This window comes from Marmota monax, unplaced genomic scaffold, assembly GCF_021218885.2.
Source record: "Marmota monax isolate L192 unplaced genomic scaffold, Marmota_monax_Labrador192_F-V1.1 WCK01_AAM20220418_F8-fsc00039, whole genome shotgun sequence".
NCBI classification, from domain to species: Eukaryota; Metazoa; Chordata; class Mammalia; order Rodentia; family Sciuridae; genus Marmota; species Marmota monax.
Window position 1 is genome coordinate 11,131,739 of NW_026693602.1, and position 5,670 is coordinate 11,137,408.

Here is a 5,670-nt window from a genome sequence, read left to right on the forward strand (position 1 = left end):
TTCTCCAATGCATGTTTTTGGCACCATTGTCTAATATATATGCAGTATTCTTCAACAGAAATAAAATGCCAATAATTTCAGTTATTTCCAAATATTTTTTTCCAAATCCAAAGCAATTCCAAATAATTTTATAATAATATTTTAACTATATAACATTTCTTAAATATTTCTAGTGATATTAATAAAGCAGCAAATAATATTTTGAAAATGGGATAAAATAGCTCTGTCTACTATTTTGCAGGTAGATTATTTAGTTACTGTAACTAGTGTGGTTCTTTCTATTATTATTAAAGGAAAATGCATTTGACAAGTTTTACTTAGCACAATATATCTAAAAGGAAATCACAATGAAGTGAAGATTTAAGTCACAATCTCAGAATTTCATAGAAACACCAAGAACAAAATCCTAAAGTTTTGGTTATTGCAGCTCAAATTTTCGTTAACTTAAAAAAAAATAATGCTTCTTACCAGTTGGTAAATAAAATTAGAAATAGTAAACTTGTCAAATGTCTCCCTTTTAATTGTAGAGACAGCTCCTATATTGATTTACAATAAAAAATGTGTTTCAATATGAATCTAACAGTGTTCAACGTAATGTGGTATAAGAGCAAACTTTAGCATAATTCAACTGCTTTAACCTAAATATGCTTACTGTTTAAGTACATCCTACAATGTAACTAACTTGAGAAAAGCTGAACAGTGGTTATATGGTTTACCCAGCTTTGCTGTTACATTCTGGATGACTGTTGTGAAAATATATTACATGTTAAATCTTTCCAAAAAAATCCCAATTTCAACAAGCCATACGCTTGGATTGAAAACGTTTTAAAATGACATTTTTTTTTCTTTAACATAGTTGCCACACATCTTCATGAACAGCAAACTTAACATCTGCTTCCCCAGTTAGTCTGCCATCAGATCAACCTCCATGTGTACTCGGAGAGGTTGGAACGTGAAAACAAATTATAAATGTCATTCTCAGTAGTTCTGTAAGGTAACCTCCCCCGCTCCACATGTGTACACAATGCTCTGTTGTACTCTAGAAGGTAGAGCCACCATCCCTTTATCTGTGAACAGACATTCCTGGAAAATACTAATTGATCTCTCTTTCAAATCTATCTAACCCAAACCCATAGCCGTCTTTAATAGACATTATAATCATCTTAACCTCCACTATGAGCATCGCACCCCATCCTCTCAAAGCCAGCTCCCCTCTGCCATATGACCTGGCACAAGACCTTAGGCATGACCATAAGCTTTGGTGGTTGGTCGTGATTATTTCCAGGGTCAGCTCAGCTGCTCTTAAATATTTCGGTATACCATGCTGCATTCTTTCCTTGTATCTCTTTGGAGCTTTTTCAGCTATTTCCTGTGATGCTAATTGCACAAAGGGCTCCTGCATACTCTTCCCATAGAAGTCCTCTGGAAATGTTATCCCATTTGGCACAATTTCCAACCCTCAGAATAACTGAACAATTTCTTCCTTGTTTCATCTAAAGGAGACTCCTCTAAGCCTGTGCTGTTTGGATTACTTTGTTTGACACCCAATCCATTTCAATATTGTTTGACTTTAATACTTCAGTGAATCAGAGACTCATAATTTCTGTCTTTTTCTAGGGCCAATTGACTTGATCTTCTGATACAAGTTCATCAAAAGTCTTCCCACTTGGTCTGTCTTCTCTGGTGTAGATGACAGTTACACTTTATTGACAGAGCAAGACCAAGGCAAACCCTGGGCCTTCACCATGAATCCTCTTCTACCTTTGGTGCTCAACATTATATCTCTTTGAGGATTATGGTGTAACATAGACCAGTAGGGTTTTACATGACTAGTTGGTATGCCAGAGTCTCATTGATTATCAGAATTAACCAGACAAATTGGTAAGAACTAAGAACCACCATGTATTACCAATCACAGAATAAAATGACAGCTATATGTCAATCCTCTCCTTTTCCAGAGGTAGGTTTCTTCATCTAAAATAATAAATAGAAATTTCAAAGCATATATTCAGCCTTAGCATACTGTAAAGGAAAGTAGCTTTTCAAATAAGTGCAGAATGAATAACTAACACGTTAAAAGCATCATTAAATTGTTATACAATATACTAGTACTTTTTTGATAAGCAGTAGCAAAATTAAATAAAAACTTAAAAGATTATCCATACTAGTAAATAAAAATTATGAAAATAAAAATTAAAAAAACAAACTTTCAAAGTTTACCAATTTCTAAAATATTATAAATGAAAATGTAAAACAATATTAAGCACTGTAAGAAAACAAGATGTTAACTGTGTAGCCTGTAGGCATGTATATTAGGACAATCCTCTAGAAGATTATTCCACAATGTGCATTAGAAACTTTAAAGCTTTTTATTACAATTATGGCAATTTATTTTATACTACAATAATGGATAATATAGTCATTTACCTTTCCACCTATTTTTTTTTAAATCACATTGGTCATTATACTTAAAAGATGAATGTGCCTGAAAAGACAAGTTTAAAAAATTGAAGCTTGATCTAGGACAATCCATCATAAAATAATGTTATGTTACAAAAAGTCATAAAATCATTTAATAATACATGAATATGTGCAGTGTTTTACATGGAAAACTCTTAGATTACAAAACTGCATTCACTTTTTTAAAAAACAAATCTATGCATTTAGATAGGCATCAGTTAAAATAGAGTAAATGCATTTTTTTAGCCTCTTTATATAGTGAATAAATAAAATAACAAAGTAAAAGTTTATATAATGGTTGTTTATTTTTAATTTGTAATGTAATTCTTTAGTTTCAGTAGATCCATTATAATGTCTACTTATATTTGAAATATTGTTGATAATTGTTATTCATGTGAAACATTTTCTTATCCATGACAAACATTCACTTATATTCACATAATATCATGAAAATAATAAAATACTTTATTTTACTTAAGTGTTAATTAAACTTATGTTAATAAAAATGAGATTTCATGTGTCATTAAATCTGATTTTGGCATGGTGTGGGAAGACTTGTGATACATTTAACTATTATTGCTAGGCAAATATGCATGCTCAATATAATTGCTTTAGCCATGAAGATTATAACAATAGAGACTGTAAACTGTGGATTAAAATGTTTTCAAAGCTGAAATATTGTCACAGAATTAGTGTTTCTTTGAGAAAAAAAATTTCAAAACGAGACTAGGTAAAATATAAAAACTTATTAGAGTATAAAAAAATTATCATAATGTTACATGTCTTCTCTCCATTCTGTTATTCTTTATTTTCATTTTTCAGTTTGCATTTAGACACTGCATTCTCTTTCTATTATTTCTTGAACAAGGTGAAAGCACGCAGTAAGTGTTTGTGTGTGTGTGTGTGTGTGTGTGTTCAAGGTAGTAATTTAAGACTGTTCTGGGTAAAGAAATAACTGATCTGTAAAATAAGTGACCCAGATTACTGCAGGGATTCCTGCCTACAGCCATTAACCCTCACCTCCATAAAGCAAACCTAGGAGTAGAGAAAACTGCTCACAGCAGGCTGCCACCAACATTTACAATAGTGGGAAAGGATTTTAAATAGAAAGTTACAATGGATAAAATGAGGCTGAAAATGTGGGTCACAAAGCTTAAAACCAAATATTAACATTTGAGATTTTTTAAATAATAGCTGAAATCAAGTTTATGTAATGTTTGAAATCAAGTTTTAGCCTTACTATTCAATTTTTATTGATCCCTAAATATTTAGAATAACTACCTATCTACACATTTATAAGGTTCACCCAGAAGCAGCTTTGAAGGTGATGAATGTAAAGTTGTGAAAGTAAATATGGTAGTTTAATGAGAAATAATCTACAGTGAAGTGCATTTATTAAGAAAACACTGGGGCATAGTCTGCACACATTAATGTACAAAACACACAAACTCATAAACATGCATCATTCATTACTTAACTGGTACAGACAGGAACTTCTCCCTTGACCACCGCACTTCAAAAGCTTATGACAGTTTAAAATCCTTGCTCATTTGCCAATCTCATAAATGATAGTTGCATTTCTTCCATTTGTAAGAATTAATTTGAGTTTCTCCATAATTGATATTTTTTGTGTTTAAATCAATATTAAAGAATGTAGTCATTTTTATTTTTCCTAAGAAAACACATTAAAGTTTACTATCATATTTATAGAGTTTTTTTCCTAAGTGTCTAAGACTCTGAGAAAGGAAGTCAACCCTTCTGTGAAGGCCACTGAACCAATTTATAAATGATCAGCAATCCAGCCATCCAAGAAATCTGAAAGTTCTGGTTTCATTTACTCACTGACTGAAAGGAGATAGAGCTTCCCATATTTATTGCACATTCTTAACACATGACAAGAAATCCTTCCTGCACAGTGTGACTAAAACGGCACATTTCTGAGTTGATATATCACTTGTGCTAGTTTTCCTGGGTTGCCTATTGGCAGTTTCAATACTTTTACTTAAATGTTCTAAATATGTATAAAATTGGTGTAATCAATACAATCATTGACGTGGTTTCCATGTAGTCTCAAAATTTTTAAAAAAATATCCACATGAAACTTCTCCTTTAAGGATGACAAGGACCTGACAAAATAACATTGAAATTCATTAAGCGTGAGCTGATGTTGCTTTTAGAATTATCGATGAGAACACAGGTTATATTTGGTAATTTTTTCTAAGTGTCCTTCTGTTAGAAAAAGGCATACTGGTATTCAACCATTCCCATAAATATTATAGATCATGATGTGATCACCAGCTTTTATTCATAAAATGCTACTTAAGCAAAGAGATGCTTGATATGCATACATTTTATATTTTTGCCAGAAAATCCTGACCAAAGTATTAAGCAAACCAGAAATAAAAACTTTCATAATGCAGTAATATATAAGAAATTATCACAAAGATCATTATGACAAATAAGCCACATTATGATAACCAAACACTATATTCTAAATGTTAGAATAAGGAGTACAAGCCTTAGGCCAACAATCATTTGGTTTTGTCCACACTTGTCAGCAGGAACCATTCAGAACAGTTTCAGAAATAAAAATAATAAAAAGTATAAATAGAAAAGATGAAATAAAATAGTCACAATTGGTAAATAATATAGATAACTATATAGAAAATTCCAGAGAACATGTGAAATGATAACTAGAACTCATAATAAACTTCAGCAAATCTGCCTGAGATAAAACCAATACAGAAATAAATTATATCCCCACGTAAACTTAAAAAATTGAATTAGACACAAATCTATTATTTGCAATAATGATGGAAATTATAGCTACCTAATAATATATTCAGCAAAGAAGAACAATCATTTTATGAAAAAATAATTAACTTTCCTAAAAATCATAAGTTACAGATAAGTTAATAGAAATATTGTTCATGTAGTATTTTTAGGAGGACTGTCTCAAAATGAAAAACTGAACAATTTGGAAGATAATTGTTAAAATAAAAATAAAATCTTTAATAGAATTTGCTTTATATAGATTTGAAGATTAATCATTTGCTTGGTTTTAAATATGGCACTACTTCTATTTTGTTGTCAATTACACTTTTCTTTTATAACACTGCACTGAATTCATAGAGAAAGTGTAGATTGTGATGTCAATTCATTTGACATGATACAAAACGAAGATTCCAAGAATGGCAAAATATTTAATAT

General features: G+C 30.7%; 1 pseudogene; it reads right to left on the minus strand.

Annotated features, from left to right (window-relative positions):
• Positions 1–847: 847 nt before the first annotated feature.
• On the minus strand, positions 848–1,777 carry LOC124103080 (heterogeneous nuclear ribonucleoprotein H-like; annotated as a pseudogene).
• Positions 1,778–5,670: the final 3,893 nt, after the last annotated feature.